The sequence below is a fragment of the Ranitomeya variabilis genome, chromosome 1 (assembly GCF_051348905.1).
Source record: "Ranitomeya variabilis isolate aRanVar5 chromosome 1, aRanVar5.hap1, whole genome shotgun sequence".
NCBI lineage: Eukaryota > Metazoa > Chordata > Amphibia > Anura > Dendrobatidae > Ranitomeya > Ranitomeya variabilis.
Window position 1 is genome coordinate 1,094,212,912 of NC_135232.1, and position 18,829 is coordinate 1,094,231,740.

At 50.0% G+C, this 18,829-nt stretch overlaps 1 protein-coding gene across 13 annotated transcripts in view; it reads left to right on the forward strand.

Annotated features, from left to right (window-relative positions):
* Positions 1-2,753: 2,753 nt before the first annotated feature.
* The window catches only part of ADD1 (adducin 1), a 109,564-nt gene continuing 93,488 nt past the window's right edge, over positions 2,754-18,829 (forward strand). For 10 of the 13 annotated variants that reach the window (XR_013220098.1, XR_013220096.1, XR_013220099.1 and 7 more), the window contains exon 1: positions 2,907-3,044. The gene's annotated coding sequence lies outside the window, so the exon portion shown is untranslated. Of the gene's footprint in view, positions 3,045-18,829 lie in introns of all 13 variants that reach the window. The other 3 variants (XM_077280036.1, XM_077280040.1, XM_077280035.1) reach the window with 3 other exon arrangements.

Here is an 18,829-nt window from a genome sequence, read left to right on the forward strand (position 1 = left end):
CAGCGATGCCTGGTCTCGGCGTACACAGCTCGTCCTGAATGAGCGGTCACGTGGTACCGCTCATTAAGGTCATGAATATGTGCATATTCATGACCTTAATGAGCGGTATCACGTGACCGCTCACGCAGGAAGAAGGTGCTGCGCCGGGAGTCGGGACAGAGCGAGGACGGGGGGATGAAGGAGGACATAAGCAGGCGCGCCATGCAAGATGGGAGCAGGAGCGGGAGCGGGGGGTGGAGAGATAAGCCATGCATTCAGGGGGGAATATGTGCCATGCATTCAGGGGGGAATATGAGCCATGCATACAGGGGGGAGAATATGAGCCTTGCATTCAGGGGGGGGGGGAATATGAGCCATGCATACAGGGGGGGGAATATGAGCCATGCATTCGGGGGGGGAATATGAGCCATGCATTCACGGGGGAATATGAGCCATGCATACAGGGGGGGGATATGGGCCATGCATACAGGAGGGGGAATATGAGCCATGCATTCAGGGGGGGGGATATGGGCCATGCATACAGGAGGGGGAATATGAGCCATGTATTCAGGGGGGGGGGGGAATATGAGCCATGCATTCGCGGGGGAATATGAGCCATGCATACAGGGGGGGAATATGAGCCATGCATACAGGAGGGGGGGGGGATATGAGCCATGCATACAGGGGGGGGGGAATATGAGCCATGCATTCGGGGGGGGGGAATATGAGCCATGCATACAGAGGGGGGAATATGAGCCATGCATTCGGGGGGGGGATATGAGCCATGCATACAGGAGGGGGAATATGAGCCATGCATACAGGAGGGGGAATATGAGCCATGCATACAGGAGGGGGGAATATGAGCCATGCATACAGGGGGGGAATATGAGCCATGCATACAGGAGGGGGAATATGAGCCATGCATACAGGGGGGGGGGATATGAGCCATGCATACAGGGGGGGGAATATGAGCCATGCATACAGGAGGGGGAATATGAGCCATGCATACAGGAGGGGGGATATGAGCCATGCATACAGGAGGGGGAATATGAGCCATGCATACAGGAGGGGGAATATGAGCCATGCATACAGGAGGGGGAATATGAGCCACGCATACAGGAGGGGGGGATATGAGCCATGCATACAGGAGTGAGGGGGATCATGTGGGATCATTATACAGTATGGAGAACTGTGTGGCCATTATACAGTATTGAGCATCATGTGTGGTCGTTATACAGTATGGAGCATCATGTGTGGCCACTATACAGTATTGAGCATCATGTGCAGCCATTATACACTATGGAGCATCATGTGTGGCCATTATACAGTATGGAGCATCATGTGTGGCCATTATACAGTATGGAGCACTGTGTGGCCATTTTACAGTATTGAGCATCATGTGTGGCCATTATACAGTATGGAGCACTGTGTGGCCATTATACAGTATGGAGCATCATGTGTGGCCATTATACAGTATGGAGCACTGTGTGTGGCCATTTTACAGTATTGAGCATCATGTGTGGCCATTATACAGTATGGAGCATCATGTGTGGCCATTATACAGTATGGAGCATCATGTGTGGCCATGATACAGTATGGAGCACTGTGTGTGGCCATTTTACAGTATTGAGCATCATGTGTGGCCATTATACAGTATGGAGCACTGTGTGGCCATTATACAGTATGGAGCATCATGTGTGGCCATTATACAGTATGGAGCACTGTGTGTGGCCATTATACAGTATGGAGCACTGTGTGTGGCCATTATACAGTATGGAGCACTGTGTGTGGCCATTATACAGTATGGAGCACTGTGTGTGGCCATTATACAGTATGGAGCACTGTGTGGCCATTATACAGTATGGAGCATCATGTGTGGCCATTATACAGTATGGAGCATCATGTGTGGCCATTATACAGTATGGAGCACTGTGTGTGGCCATTATACAGTATGGAGCACTGTGTGTGGCCATTATACAGTATGGAGCACTGTGTGTGGCCATTATACAGTATGGAGCATCATGTGTGGCCATTATACAGTATGGAGCACTGTGTGACCATTATACAGTATGGAGCATCATGTGTGGCCATTATACAGTATGGAGCACTGTGTGTGGCCATTATACAGTATGGAGCACTGTGTGGCCATTATACAGTATGGAGCATCATGTGTGGCCATTATACAGTATGGAGCACTGTGTGTGGCCATTATACAGTATGGAGCACTGTGTGTGGCCATTATACAGTATGGAGCACTGTGTGTGGCCATTATACAGTATGGAGCACTGTGTGGCCATTTTTTTTTTGTTTATAATTATTGTATATAAAACAGTGTGATCAGCAGTGCTAAATGGGTGTGGTTGGGACGTGGATATGGGTGTGACTAAGTATGAATGGGTGTGGTCAGAGGCGTGGCCTAAAATTTGCCGCGTTGTGCACCGCAAACTTTGTCCCTCTTTCCCATCTTCAAAAGTTGGGAGGTATGACAGTGGTGCTGGGAGCCCGGAGACAGACTGGGACTGGAGGATGTACTGCAGGGGCCCCTGTGTAGATGGAGGCCCTGGGCACTTGCCCAGTTCGCCCCCTCCCGTCCTGCACACAGACAGGGCCGCTATGAATGGTAATGTATCAGTTCCGCCTTTTCTTCACGTCACATCCATCCTATTTTCCCGCCTTCTCTCTCCGGCCAATCATAGCACAGCATACTCTGAGCTCGGCTCCAGCAGCCAATAGGCTCTGTCGGTTTTAGAACCTGCAAAACCGCACCCGTCTTCTCAGCACAGGAGGCGAGGCCGGCAGGGGGCGCTGCGCGCTGGTGATCGCTGTGACACGCAGAAGTAAACACAGGGAGGAGGGCGGGAGCGCGGTGTCCGGTGACAGACACGGGGGCGGAGCCGGGAGGCGGCCATGCGCACTGCCCCGTACAATCCCTTCTGAGGGGAGAGGCGCCGACATATTACTTCGCCTGAGAGGGAGGGGAGAGGCGGCTGCGATAAACATCGTACGGAGGCGCCTGAGCTTCTCCTCCAGGGACACGGAGCTCATCCTCAGGGGACACTCGGGCGGTGAGTGGCGCTGCTATGACGGGATGAATGGAGGCTGCTGTGTGAAGGCCGGCAGAGCGGCGGCACCGGGCTGTGCAGGCCACAGAGATGCTCGGGGCTCTGTGCTGCTGCTCGCACAGGCTGGGTGGTCATATATAGCAGGGAGTAGTATGGGGGGAGCTGGCATGGAAGCTGTGTATAGAGAAGCTGCGGTGTACGAGGGCCGGGCTGGCTATAGAGGGGCTGCAGGCTGGCATGTACCGCTGAGCCAGAGAGGGGCTGCAGGCTGGCATGTACCGCTGAGCCAGAGAGGAGCTGCAGGGTGGCATGTACCGCTGAGCTATAGAGGGGCTGCAGGGTGGCATGTACCGCTGAGCTATAGAGGGGCTGCAGGCTGGCATGTACCGCTGAGCTATAGAGGGGCTGCAGGCTGGCATGTACCGCTGAGTTAGAGAGGGGCTGCAGGGTGGCATGTACCGCTGAGCTAGAGAGGGGCTGCAGGGTGGCATGTACCGCTGAGCTAGAGAGGGGCTGCAGGGTGGCATGTACCGCTGAGCTAGAGAGGGGCTGCAGGGTGGCATGTACCGCTGAGCCAGAGAGGGGCTGCAGGGTGGCATGTACCGCTGAGCCAGAGAGGGGCTGCAGGGTGGCATGTACCGCTGAGCCAGAGAGGGGCTGCAGGGTGGCATGTACTGCTGAGCTATAGAGGGGCTGCAGGCTGGCATGTACCGCTGAGCTATAGAGGGGCTGCAGGGTGGCATGTACCGCTGAGCTAGAGAGGGGCTGCAGGGTGGCATGTACCGCTGAGCTATAGAGGGGCTGCAGGGTGGCATGTACCGCTGAGCTAGAGAGGGGCTGCAGGGTGGCATGTACCGCTGAGCTAGAGAGGGGCTGCAGGGTGGCATGTACCGCTGAGCTATAGAGGGGCTGCAGGGTGGCATGTACCGCTGAGTTAGAGAGGGGCTGCAGGGTGGCATGTACCGCTGAGCTAGAGAGGGGCTGCAGGGTGGCATGTACCGCTGAGCTAGAGAGGGGCTGCAGGGTGGCATGTACCGCTGAGCTAGAGAGGGGCTGCAGGGTGGCATGTACCGCTGAGCCAGAGAGGGGCTGCAGGGTGGCATGTACTGCTGAGCTATAGAGGGGCTGCAGGGTGGCATGTACCGCTGAGCTAGAGAGGGGCTGCAGGGTGGCATGTACCGCTGAGCTAGAGAGGGGCTGCAGGGTGGCATGTACCGCTGAGCTAGAGAGGGGCTGCAGGGTGGCATGTACCGCTGAGCTATAGAGGGGCTGCAGGGTGGCATGTACCGCTGAGCTATAGAGGGGCTGCAGGGTGGCATGTACCGCTGAGCTAGAGAGGGGCTGCAGGGTGGCATGTACCGCTGAGCTAGAGAGGGGCTGCAGGGTGGCATGTACCGCTGAGCTAGAGAGGGGCTGCAGGGTGGCATGTACCGCTGAGCTAGAGAGGGGCTGCAGGGTGGCATGTACCGCTGAGCTAGAGAGGGGCTGCAGGGTGGCATGTACCGCTGAGCTAGAGAGGGGCTGCAGGGTGGCATGTACCGCTGAGCTAGAGAGGGGCTGCAGGGTGGCATGTACCGCTGAGCTAGAGAGGGGCTGCAGGGTGGCATGTACCGCTGAGCTAGAGAGGGGCTGCAGGGTGGCATGTACCGCTGAGCTAGAGAGGGGCTGCAGGGTGGCATGTACCGCTGAGCTAGAGAGGGGCTGCAGGGTGGCATGTACCGCTGAGCTAGAGAGGGGCTGCAGGGTGGCATGTACCGCTGAGCTAGAGAGGGGCTGCAGGGTGGCATGTACCGCTGAGCTAGAGAGGGGCTGCAGGGTGGCATGTACCGCTGAGCTAGAGAGGGGCTGCAGGGTGGCATGTACCGCTGAGCTAGAGAGGGGCTGCAGGGTGGCATGTACCGCTGAGCTAGAGAGGGGCTGCAGGGTGGCATGTACCGCTGAGCTAGAGAGGGGCTGCAGGGTGGCATGTACCGCTGAGCTAGAGAGGGGCTGCAGGGTGGCATGTACCGCTGAGCTAGAGAGGGGCTGCAGGGTGGCATGTACTGCTGAGCCAGGGAGGGGCTGCAGGGTGGCATGTACCGCTGAGCTAGAGAGGGGCTGCAGGGTGGCATGTACCGCTGAGCCAGAGAGGGGCTGCAGGGTGGCATGTACCGCTGAGCCAGAGGGGCTGCAGGGTGGCATGTACCGCTGAGCCAGAGAGGGGCTGCAGGGTGGCATGTACCGCTGAGCCAGAGAGGGGCTGCAGGGTGGCATGTACCGCTGAGCTAGAGAGGGGCTGCAGGCTGGCATGTACCGCTGAGCCAGAGAGGGGCTGCAGGGTGGCATGTACCGCTGAGCCAGAGAGGGGCTGCAGGGTGGCATGTGCCGCTGAGCCAGAGAGGGGCTGCAGGGTGGCATGTGCCGCTGAGCCAGAGAGGGGCTGCAGGGTGGCATGTGCCGCTGAGCCAGAGAGGGGCTGCAGGGTGGCATGTGCCGCTGAGCCAGAGAGGGGCTGCAGGGTGGCATGTGCCGCTGAGCCAGAGAGGGGCTGCAGGGTGGCATGTGCCGCTGAGCCAGAGAGGGGCTGCAGGGTGGCATGTGCCGCTGAGCCAGAGAGGGGCTGCAGGGTGGCATGTACCGCTGAGCCAGAGAGGGGCTGCAGGGTGGCATGTACCGCTGAGCCAGAGAGGGGCTGCAGGCTGGCATGTACCGCTGAGCCAGAGAGGGGCTGCAGGCTGGCAAGGTGAGATGGGCACAGGGAGTGTCTTGGGACATGGACATAAGGAGACATGTAGGGGCCACACTGAGATGGGCACGGAGAGTAATGTAGAACTTGCCCCTGGTTGATTGGGCTTGATGAGCAAGAAAATTGCAGGGTAACAACAAGGCCGACCCAGGTGAGGGAGGGATGGTGGCATACAAGGGCTGCGCAATGATATTGACGTTGGAAGGCATGCGCAGGCTGCTCTACAAGGTGGGCACGGTGGTCATGTAGAGGATCACTTGGACTAATGTATGTTAGCAGCCAAAAGCTGCACATTAATGTGGAGCATAGGTTTACCCAAGAGATGAACACAGGGGCCTACGTGAATATGATGTGCTATGCAAGGGCTGCATCAGAAGATAAGGCACATGGTGGCATGCAGTAATGGCACTGTGAGTTTGGCGAGGTGAAATGTGGCATGTAGTGGCTGAGCATAGGGTGGTATGCAGCCGCTGACCTACGAGAGGAACACTGTGGCATGCAAAAGCTGCCCAGTGAGACAAGGTGGCATTCAGGGCTTGCTGAGCAAGTATAGTTCAAGGTGCCATACAGACGCTGACCTGGGAGATAAAAGCAGGGTGGCATACAGAGGCTTCCCTAGTAGATGTAAGCATTGTGGCATCTAAAAACTGCATAGAGATGAACATAAAATAGCAAGCAGTGTACGCCCAGGTAAATAAACAAGAGGTGGAAATTCAAAGTGTGACTTGGAAAAATGAGCGCTGGGTGACATGCAGAGCCTGTTGTCATACTCGGGGAAATCTATCTGTAACACTGAGTGGGAATGGGTGCATGGCATGAAGCTTTGCCAGGAGGCGATCTGTGTGGGACAGGGTCATTGAGTGTAGGAGCTGCAGAAAGCTTATGTCCTGTGGGAATTACTGCCTCAAACTGGGAGGAGTGTCCCCTCTTATGCAAACATTGAGATGCAATGAACCAGAGGCCTGTCTTGGGTTTGTTCTTCTTATGAATGCTTGTATGGAACTTTTGCCTGATTGTCCATATTTTTCATATGTTATCAAAAATATTTGGTCAATTAAAGGGAATCTGATGCCAGGTTTTTGTCATTTAATCTGAGGGCAGTATGATGTAGCCACAGCAACCCTGATTCCAGAAATGTATCACTTACTGGGTTGCTTTGTGTAGTTTTGATAATCTCCAGCTAAGAGTGATTTTATCCCCATTAGACCTGCTGCCATGTAGTCCTCCATATTTATGTGCTCTGTATAACCCCTGCCCCCAAAATGTACCAGGTGCAGATTTCAGTTCCTGTCGCAAGTACAGTAAAGGATACTTTCACACACCAGGTTTTCGTCGTCGGGCTCAATCCAGCTAATTTAAAAAAAAAAATGGATCCGGCGAATGTTGGCGCCGTATCCGTATTTTCCCATAGACTTGTATTTGTGCTGGATTGTTCCGGATGACCTTGCGTTTCATTTGGTTTTTGCCGCATCCGGCAAATCTGCCATTTCCAGTTTCTGGAAAAAACGTCCATAGCAAAGTTTTTTTGTCTCTGGCGAAAAAGCCAGAAGCGACGGAACCGGCGCCTCCAGCTGTTTGCTAGAATGGAAGCCTCTGGCTGCCGGATCTGGAAAATGACGGATTCTGGCTTTTTAAACTGAGCATGCTCCAGATTTTTTTTTATCCAATTATCTGGATATGCTAGTCGGATCCGTCACATCAGTTTTTCACAATCTGCACCAGATCCGTTTTTTCCAACATTCGCCGGATTGTGCCTGATGCAAAAAACCTGATGTGTGAAAGTAGCCTTTGATTCACCAAATGTAACTTCATTTTACACAGCACACTACAGATAAAAGGATTGTCGCCCCTCCGCGTCACTTAATTATTTACACAGGTATGTAGGGCACTTGGCCCCTATAAAATCATACCTGCAGTAAAGCTTTAACACAAGGAAAAAAAGGAGGAAAACACCTCTACTATTCTAGAGAAAAGTAAAGCTTTGTGGTTTAGTTGGCATAAATAAATCTTATGCAAATGAAGGGGGCTTCAGTGCACCCTTAGAATGGCCAAGTGCACAATTACACCCCCTCAATTTGCATACTGTGCTGTGATTATCTGACAGGGCTCAAACTAGCTCTGCCTTAGGTTTCTTTCACACCTCCGTCGGTACGCGGCCGTCGCTAAGCGTCAGCGCGACGTACCAATGGACGTTGGCGATTTTATTTTTTATTTTTTTTGCACAACGTGGGCAGCGGACGCAGTGTTTCAATGCGTCCGCTGCCCATAGTAAACTCCCAGGGAGGAGAGGGTGGAGTTTCGCCAAGCCTGCGCAGGTTAAAATGCAGGACACGACGTACGAAAAAACGTTCCCTTGAACGTTTTTTCGCTACGACGGTCCGCCAAATACCGACGCATCCAGTGCACAATGTATGGAACGTGTGTCCATACGTCGCGATGCATCGGTAATACAAGTCTATGTGCAAAAAACACATTTTGCGGGCAACTTTGCAGGATGCGTTTTTTCCACAAAACGACGCATTGTGACGGAGGCCAAACGACGCAAGTGTGAAAGTAGCCTAAGGCCTCTTTCACATTTCCGTCTTTCAGCTCCCATCACAATCCATCGATTTTTGAGAATGCAGGTTCCTGCAAAAAAATTTGCAGGATCTTGCATTTTCCCATAGACTTGTATTAGCGACAGACTGTGACGGATGGCCATCCGTTTAATCCGTCGTGCACTGGATTCAGTGTAAAAAAAAAAAACAGTCCGTCGGGCAGAGGAACGTTTTTTCTGCACATCGGAAAATCAGTCAGCGACGCATCTTGCGCTGCCTGTCACTGGCTACATTAGTAGCCTATGGGTGCAGGATGCGTCGCTGCATGTGAAAAGCAGGAATCCAGCGACGGGTCCCGTCTTTTCAAAGAGAGCATGCGTGGAAGGATTTCGCGTCAGGGAAATTCTCGCTCGCTCTCTTTCTCTTTTTACTATTGATGCTGCCTATGCAGCATCAATAGTAACAAGATATAATGTGAAAAATAATAAAAAATCGCAATATTCTCACCTACCGACGTCCCGCGCAGCGTCACTGACGGTCCCGGCAGCTAGCGTTCCTAGTATATTGCGACTTCTCGCGAGATTTCGCAATGTATTACTAGGAACGCTAGCTGCCGGGACCATCGGTGCACGGGACGCCTGTAGGTGACGATACTGCGATTTTTTTTTTTTTTTTTTTTTTTTTTTTTCTTATTTATTTTTAAACCTGGTTTGTGTTGTGTATGCGTTTTCGCAGCGGAAAAATGCTGCGAAGACGCATACAGAACAGGTGCACATAGCCTCGACGGGTCCACCAGAAAGACTGGCCCAGTGCACACGTTTTCCACAATCTGCCCAGGTTCCATCATTTCAACGTCTTGACGGATCCTGTGCAGTTTTGGAAGACGGAAGTGTGAAAGAAGCCTTTGCTTTGTCAGCTGTTCTACACGGACACTGGAGCCGTGTTCACATAGTATCCCCGCTCCACTGGATCGTACTGCAGACAGGAGCTAGCGATGAAAGCCGACAATCGCTGTGAGCTCGGCTGCAGTGTCCGCACAGAGCCACTAATTGAGTTGCGGTAGCACATGCAAGGTCAAGATATGAAAGTGCTCAGTATGGAAATTTAGAGGGTTTATCAGTGCGCTGAGCCCTTGGCCAAGCCAAGGATGCACCGAAGCTCCCTCATGTGCATACAAAAAATTATATTTATGTGTAATATTGAAGGACATGCCTTCTTTTTTTGCTTCCTACATTTTGGAATCTAATAGCCTATGGATCTGGAGGATTCCACTTGTGGATTGGTGCTTTTTTCCTTATGTTCAGCATTTGGGATTGTTCACAATTGGTCCCCATGTGCTAGCTGAAATTAGCTGAAATAAAATATATTTTTCTCTTTTATCCAGCTGAGCTGCACTCTGTTGGGACTGTAATAGCAGCAATATCTGAATATGTATCTGGTTTTCCCAGAAGCGGATATTAATATTAGGGATCCTCTACCAGTGTTTCTTTTTTTTTGTACTGGAGGGCTGATGCTCTGATTCACGGCATGCACAGTTGTAGCAGGAGTGAAGCGACAGAGGCCACGGCAGTTGTGACTTGGTACATTTGGGCAGCCGACCTCAGCCTTACCTTCCAGTTGGGCATGTTTGGAGTGATTCATGCACTGCTGCTGGTTTGTAGGTGTTGTAACTCGTCTAGATGACCCGTAAGCCTCAGTTAATAGCATGCCAACATATCCTGCAGCCACATTAAATGGTGTGAGGCTGTAAATGTGGCAGCAGGTTGTTTTTTAACAGGTTTGTAGGCTGTAGAAATGTGCTTCATGTTCTATACAAAACAAATTCTGTTGTGATGCGATTCATCTCGGGTGATGTGAGAGGGCGGCATACTTGCTGAATAAATGATCGGATTGTGTGGGAGGAGATGAGCAGAGTATTCTGTGAGCGCTCACAGCTGGGGAGATGGTTTATATCCCTGCAGATCGGTCTGTCAGAAATCTATAGCACGCTTCTGTTACTACTCTCCACTGCATATGGGTGAAAGCTGCAATTAATTTTAGCAATATTTGTTTAATTGTGAAATCTTTCCTTCCCTGGAAGCCAGGCACCTAGACAGCTTCTATTGGTACTAGTGATGAGCGCGAGTGCTCGTTAGTTTGCCTAGGATGCTTGGGTATGCCCAGGGTATAACGGGTGCTCAAGGGACATGTTCGTGTCACCCACAGCCACATGTTTCGTGGCTGTTAGCCACAGAACATGTGGGGATTGCCCGTGTTTGTCAGCCTCAAAACATGCGTGGATTTCCTAACAGCCGTGAAACATGCTGTGGGGATTCGTACATGTCACTCAAGCACCCACAATACTCGGTGCATATCTCAAGTAATGAGCACTTTCACTCCTCGTTAATTGGCATATTACTTGCTTTAGGGCTCGCTCCCACTTGCGATTATCGGGAAGGCTGCGGAGGCCGCCGGAAGTGGAGAATATCACGATTTTATTTATTGTTTTTAACAATATATGTTTTTACTATTGATGCTGCATAGGCAGCATCAATAGTAAAAAGTTGGTCACACTTGTCAAACACTGTCAGTTATTTTTCCAAGTGATGCTACAGATCGCTTGGAAAACGCTAGTGTTTAGCGGGAATACGCACACCAATTCCGCATGCGTATTTCCCGCTGCAGGAAGTTGTGGAATTGCGAAAATTTCCGCTGCAATTCCGCAATGTGTGCACATAGCCTTAAGGCTAAGTTCACACAGGGTCTTTTTGCTGTGTTTTTTGTTGCTTTATTATGCTAATTTTCAGCTGCTCTTTAGGCTATGTGCACACGTAGGGAGGGTCCTCTGCGGGTTCTCCCCCCCCAGCGGATTTGATAAATCTGCAGGGCAAAACCGCTGCGGTTATCCCTGCAGATTTATCGCGGTTTGTCTTGCGGTTTCCGCTGCCGGTCTTATTGATGCGCATATGCAGCAATATGCAGCATCAATAGTAATGTTAAAAATAATTAAAAAATGGTTATACTCACCCTCTGACGTCCCGATCTCCTCGGCGCTGCACGCAGCGGTCCGGTTCCAAAGATGCTGTGCGAGAAGGACCTTCGTGACGTCATCGCAGGCCCTGCTCGCATAGCAACCCTGCGACCGGACGGCCGCGTGCAGCGCTGAAAGGTGAGTATATCATTATTTTTTTATTTTTATTCTTTTCTTTTTTTTTTAACACAAATATGGTTCCCAGGGCCTGGAGGAGAGTCTCCTCTCCTCCACCCCGGGTACCATCCGCACATGATCCGCTTACTTCCCGCATCGTGGGCACAGCCCCATGCGGGAAGTAAGCGGATCAATGCTTTCCTATGTGTGCAGAATCGCCGCTATTCTGCACAAAGAAGTGACATGCTGCGGAATGTAAACCGCTGCGTTTCTGCTCGGTTTTTCCCGCAGCATGTGCACAGTGGATTGCGGTTTCCATAGGTTTACATGTAACTGTAAAAGCAATGGAAACTGCTGCGGACCCGCAGCATCAAAATCGCTGCGGTTCCGCGGTAAAAACCGCAACGTGTTCACGTAGCCTAACAGTACCAGCAAAGCCTGTGACACTTCAGAAATCTCTTGCGCACACATTTGTTTGTTTTTTTGTCATCAGTATATTGTTTCCATGTTTGTTTTTTTGGGGACAAAAAGCATGTCACTTCTTTCAGTGTTTTTCACCCATTGAATTGAATGGGTGGTGAAAAAATGTTGGTATCAGTTTTTGTGCCAACCTCATTCTTTGGAATAGGACTTTTTTTTTTTCAATACTAAACTTTATCAGTGTGCACAATAGACAAATCTGGGATGCAAAAAAAAAACGCTAGGAAAACCTGCTTTTTTTTCTGCAGCTTCTTTCTTGCCAAGAGATTAGGTTTTGCTGCAGCGATGACACTGACATGGTCATGACCGCTGCAGGCAATCATTGGCCACACTGGTGATCTTAGTGGTAATCTGCTGCGAAGATCATGTGTCTACATCAAAATGTACTTTATGGAGTGTGAAGCTTTAATTATGGCAGCAGCTTGTTCAGGATTGTGGGCTGTAGAAAAGTGGCCGATTGTATACATGAATGCTGAAGTGACGTTGATCTGCGATTCATCTCTGGTTTTGAGAGGGAGGCATGCTTGGTGAGTAGTTCAGGTAGTGTGGGAGGAGATGAATGAAGGATAGTGGGACTAGCTGGGATATGGCAGCACGCTGAGTGGTAGGGCATCTTTAGGGGGAGTATTTCTCCATTTATTTTTATACCATTGTAAAGGCCCCGTCACACATAGCGAGATCGCTAGCGAGATCGCTGCTGAGTCACTAGTTTTGTGACGCAACAGCGACCTCAGTAGCGATCTCGCTATGTGTGACACGTACCAGCGATCAGGCCCCTGCTGCGAGATCGCTGGTCGTGTCGGAATGGCCTGGACCTTTTTTTGGTCGCTGAGGTCCCGCTGACATCGCTGAATCGGTGTGTGTGACACCGATCCAGCGATGTCTTCACTGGTAACCAGGGTAAACATCGGGTTACTAAGCGCAGGGCCGCGCTTAGTAACCCGATGTTTACCCTGGTTACCAGCGTAAATGTAAGAAAAAAAAAAACAGTACATACTCACCATCTGATGTCCGTCAGGTCCCTTGCCGTCTGCTTCCTGCTCTGAATGAGATCTGGCCGTACAGTGAGAGCAGAGCACAGCAGTGACGTCACCGCTGCGCTCTGCTCTCACTGTACGGCGGCTCAGTCAGAGCAGGAAGCAGACGGCAAGGGACCTGACGGACATCAGATGGTGAGTATGTACTGTTTGGTTTTTTTGGTAACCAGGGTAAACATCGGGTTACTAAGCGCGGCCCTGCGCTTAGTAACCCGATGTTTACCCTGGTTACCCGGGTGCTGCAGGGGGACTTCGGCATCGTTGAAGACAGTTTCAACGATGCCGAAGTCGTTCCCCTGATCGTTGGTCGCTGGAGAGAGCTTTCTGTGTGACAGCGACCACACAGCGACCACACAGCGACAAAACAGCGACGCTGCAGCGATCAGCATCGTTGTCTGTATCGCTGCAGTGTCGCTGTGTCTGACGGGGCCTTAAGTGTTTCGTAAAAAAAAAGCCAAATGCGTGCCATGTTTTGCAAACGTCTAAGTGCGGAATGTGAGTTCCGGTGTGACGGTGGCTCTTCTGCCCGAACTCTGTAGTCTTGTTAAGGCCGGTTTCACACGTCAGTAGCTCCGGTACGTGTAGTGACAGTTTTCTCACGTACTGGAGCCACTGACACACGTAGACCCATTCAAATGAATGGGTCTATGCACATGTCTCCGTGACAGCCGCTCGTGGAGCCGCATATTCATCTATGTAATGAGCGGTACCACGTGATCGCTCACATCGGCGCTGAGAGGAGGCATCGCGGGAGCTGGGTGAGTATTTCTCTGCAAGCGGGCGGGCACGCGCACAGGGGGTGGGGAGGGGTGGTGGGCGAGAGGTGACCCCCAAACTTTATTTTTAAAGAAAAAAAAGTCATATTTCCTCTCCACTGTTCTGCAAGCGCTGCTTTCAGCCGAGCAGGATAGAAGGGATGAATGCCGCCTTGAGCACCACAAGCAGGGGACAGCACTTACTGTAGCGCTGTCTCTCCTGCACGGTCCGTGTGGTCCTCAGGCGGCACACGGCTGCCGCATGTGTGCCACACTGATGTGCCACGTGAGCACACGAACACGGATAACTCCGGTACCGATTTCTCCGGTACCGGAATTATCTGGACGTGTGAGACTGGCCTGACATGTATAAGGCTGTCAAGAGTTAAGCTGTGTTCACACGTGGGGTTTTTTTTTCAGTGTTTTTGCTGCAGAAAATTGCAAAGAAAAAATTATTGCAAAAATGCATGTTTTTTTTCTTTTTTTCCTTGCCAGAGATGCATAAATTTCTGTACCAAATACTCAACATGTGCACATACCCTTAGTAATATATACTGAGGATAAAAACTTTGATGGCAGTGCTCCCTTAAGAGATTATTTTCTAAGTCTAGTAGTACAGTCATGGACAAAAATTTTGAGAATGAGACAAATATTAATTTTTCCAAAGTCTACTGCTTCATTTTTTCTAATGGCAATTTGCATATACTCCTGAATGTCAGTGATCAGCTTAACCCCTTAACGACTGCCGATACGCCTTTTAACGGCGGCCGCTAAGGGTACTTAAACCACAGCGCCGTTAATTAACGGCGCTGTGGAAAAAGTGAATAGCGCCCCCCAGAGTCGGATTTTCTCTGGGGTCTCGGTTGCCGAGGGTAGCCGAGACCCCAGAGAACATGATTCGGGGGTTTTTTACCGACCCCCGAGTTGCGATCGCCGGTAATTAACCGTTTACCGGCGGTCGCAACAAAAAAAAACAAAACACGATGTGCCGTTTAATTTCTCTGTCCTCCGATGTGATCGCACATCGGAGGACAGAGAAATAGGGTCCCCGATGGCCTCCGGTAGCCCCCGATACTTACCTATCTCCCTCGGTGCTCCTCGTGGGTCCCCATGGGCGCCGCCATCTTTTTTCCGGGAAAAAATGGCGGGCGCACGCGCAGTACGCCCGGCACCCGAAAGATATTTGGGGTCTCGGCTGCCAGGGGTAGCCGAGACCCCAAAGAACATGATCGGGGTCGGTTTGCACCGACCCCTGTTTTGCGATCGCCGGTAATTAACAGTTTACCGGCGACCGCAAAAAAAAAAAAAGCGATCTGTAATTCTCTGTCCTCTGATGTGATCACACATCAGAGGACAGAGAAATAGGGGGATTCGGAGACCCTAACATACTCACCCGGTGTCCCTGGGTCCTCTTCTGTCTTCTCCTGCCAGCCGGCTTTTTCCTTATGGCGGGAGCATGCGCAGTGCGCCCGCCATCTGCTGCCATCTGCCGGCCGGTAGGAGAAGACGAGTTGGGGCTAAAATTAGGGTTAGGGTTAGAGTTAGGGTTAGGGCTAGAGTTAGGGTTAGGGTTAGGGCTAGAGTTAGGGTTAGGGCTAGGGTTAGGGTTGGGGCTAAATTTAGGGTTAGGGTTAGGCTACTTTCACACTAGCGTTTTTTGGCTTCCGTCGCAATGCGTCGGAGAAAAAACGCATCCTGCAAAAGTGCTTGCAGGATGCGTTTTTTCTCCATTGGCTTGCATTAGCGACGGATTGCCACATGTCGCATCCGTCGTGCGACGGATGCGTCGTGCTTTGGCGGACCGTCGGCACAAAAAAAGCTACATGTAACTTTTTTTGTGCGACGTGTCCGCCATTTCCGACCGCGCATGCGTGGCCGGAACTCCGCCCCCGCCTCCCCTCACAATGGGGCAGCGGATGCGTTGAAAAAACAGCATCCGCTGCACCCGTTGTGCGGCGCTTACAACGCTAGCGTCGGTACGTCGGCCCGGCACACTGCGATGGGCCGAGTACGACGCTAGTGTGAAAGTAGCCTTAGGCTTCTATCACACTTGCGTCGGTACGGGGCGGTCGCAATGCGTCGGCCCGACGTACCGACGCACGTTGTGAAAATTGTGCACAACGTGGGCAGCGGATGCAGTTTTTCAACGCATCCGCTGCCCAGTCTATGTCCTGGGGAGGAGGGGGCAGAGTTACGGCCACGCATGCGCGGAAATGACGGACGCGACATACAAAAAAAAGGTTACATTGAACTTTTTTTGTGACGACGGGGCTAAAGTTATGGTTAGGGTTGGGGCTAAAGTTAGGGTTAGGGTTGGGGCTAAAGTTAGGGTTAGAGTTGGGATTAGGGTTTGGATTAGGGTTGGGATTAGGGTTACGTTTGGGATTAGGGTTAGGGGTGTGTTGGATTTAGGGTTTTGAATAGGGTTATGGTTAGGGTTGAGATTAGGGCTGTTTTGGGGTTAGGGTTGTGATTATCGTTAGGGTTGTGATTAGGATTATGGATCGGGTTAAGATTAGGGTTAGGGGTGTGTTGGAGTTAGGGTTGGAGTTATAATTTGGGGGTTTCCACTGTTTAGGTACATCAGGGGGGTCTCCAAACACGACAGCCAATTTTGCGCTAAAAAAGTCAAATGGTGCTCCCTCCCTTCTGAGCTCTGCCGTGCGCCCAAACAGTGGTTTACCCCCACATATGGGGCATCAGCGTACTCGGGATAAATTGGACAACAACTTTTGGGGTCCAATTTCTCCTGTTACCCTTGTGAAAATAAAAACTTGGGGGCTAAAAATCTTTTTTGTGGGAAAAAAAATATTTTTTTTATTTTCACTACTCTGCATTATAAACTTCTGTGAAGCACTTGAGCATTCAAAGTTCTCACCACATATCTAGATAAGTTCCTTAGGGGGTCTAGTTTCCAAAATTTGGTCACTTGTGGGGGGTTTCTACTGTTTAGGTACATCAGGGGCTCTGCAAACGCAACATAACACCCACAGACAACTCTATCAAAGTCTGAATTCCAAAATGGCGCTCCTCTTCCGAGCTCTGCCGTGCGCCCAAACAGTGGTTTACCACCACATATTGGGTACCAGCATACTCAGGACAAATTGGACAACAACTTTTGGGGTCCAATTTCTCCTGTTACCCTTGTGAAAATAAAAATTTGGGGGCTAAAAAAATCTTTATTGTTAAAAAAAAAAAAAAAATTATTTTCACGACTCTGCATTATAAACTTCTGTGATGCACTTGGGCATTCAAAGTTCTCACTACACATCTAGATAAGTTCCATGGGGGGTCTAGTTTCCAAAATGGGGTCACTTTTGGTGGGTTTCTACTGTTTAGGCACATCAGGGGCTCTCCAAACGCGACATGGCGTCCGATCTCAATTCCAGTCAATTTTGCATTGAAAAGTCAAATGGCGCTCCTTTGCTTCCGAGCTCAGCCATGCGCCCAAACAGTGGTTTACCCCCACATATGGGGTGTCGGCGTACTCAAGACAAATTGTACAACAACTTCTGGTGTCCATTTTCTCCTGTTACCCTTGGTAAAATAAAAATTTGGAGGCAAAAAGATCATTTTTGTAGAAAAAATGCGATTTTTTTATTTTCACGGCTCTACGTTATAAACTTCTGTGAAGCACCTGGGGGTTTAAAGTGCTCACCACACATCTAGATAAGTTCCTTAAGGGGTCTAGTTTCCAAAATGGTGTCATTTGTGGGGGGTCTCCACTGTTTAGGCACATCAGCGGCTCTCCAAACGTGACATGGCGTCCGATCTCAATTCCAGCCAATTCTACATTGAAAAAGTAAAACGACACTCCTTCTCTTCCAAGCTCTACGGTGCGCCCAAACAGTGGTTTACCCCCACATATGGGGTATTGACGTACTCAGGAGAAATTGCACAACAACTTTTGTGGTCTAATTTCTCCTGTTACCCTTGTGAAAATAAGAATTTGTGGGCGAAAAAATCATTTTTGTGAAAACAAATGCGATTTTTTATTTTCACGGCTCTACGTTATAAACTTCTGTGAAGCACTTGGGGGTTCAAAGTGCTCACCACACATCTAGATAAGTTCCTTAAGGGGTCTAGTTTCCAAAATGGTATCACTTGTGGGGGGGTTTCCACTGTTTAGGCACATTAGGGGCTCCCGAAACGCGACATGGCGTCTGATCTCAATTCCAGCCAATTCTGCATTGAAACAGTCAAACGGTGCTCCTTCACTTCCAAGCTCTGCGGTGCGCCCAAACAGTGGTTTACCTCCACATATGGGGTATCGGCGTACTCAGGAAAAATTGCACAACAAAATTTGTGGTTAAATTTCTGTTTTTACACTTGTGAAAATTAAAAAAAATGGTTCTGAAGTAAAATGTTTGCAAAAAAAAGTTAAATGTTCATTTTTTTCTTCCACATTGTTTCAGTTCCTGTGAAGTACGTAAAGGGTTAATAAACTTCTTGAATGTGGTTTTGAGCACCTTGAGGGGTGCAGTTTTTAGAATGGTGTCGCACTTGGTTATTTTCTATCATATAGACCCCTCAAAATGACTTCAAATGAGATGTGGTCCCTAAAAAAAAATGGTGTTGTAAAAATGAGAAATTGCTGGTCAACTTTTAACCCTTATAACTCCCTAACAAAAAAAAAAAATTGTTTCCAAAATTGTGCTAATGTAAAGTAGACATGTGGGAAATGTTATTTATTAACTATTTTTTGTGACATATCTCTTGGATTTAAGGGCATAAAAATACAAAGTTTGAAAATTGCAAAATTTTAAAAATTTTCGTCATATTTCCATTTTTTTCATAAATAATCGCAAGTAATATCGAAGAAATGTTACCACTAACTTGCAGTACAATATGTCACGAAAAAACAATCTCAGAATCAGTGGGATCCGATAAAGCGTTCCAGAGTTATAACCTCTTAAAGTGACACTGGTCAGAATTGTAAAAATTGGCTCGGTCATTAAGTACCAAATTGGCTCTGTCACTAAGGGGTTAACAGCAATTACTGTACTTGCAAAGTCAATATTTGCCCAGAAAATGAACTTTAACCCCCAAAACACATTTCATCATCATTGCAGTCCTGCCTTAAAAGGAGCAGCTAACATCATTTTAGTGATTGATCCATTAACACAG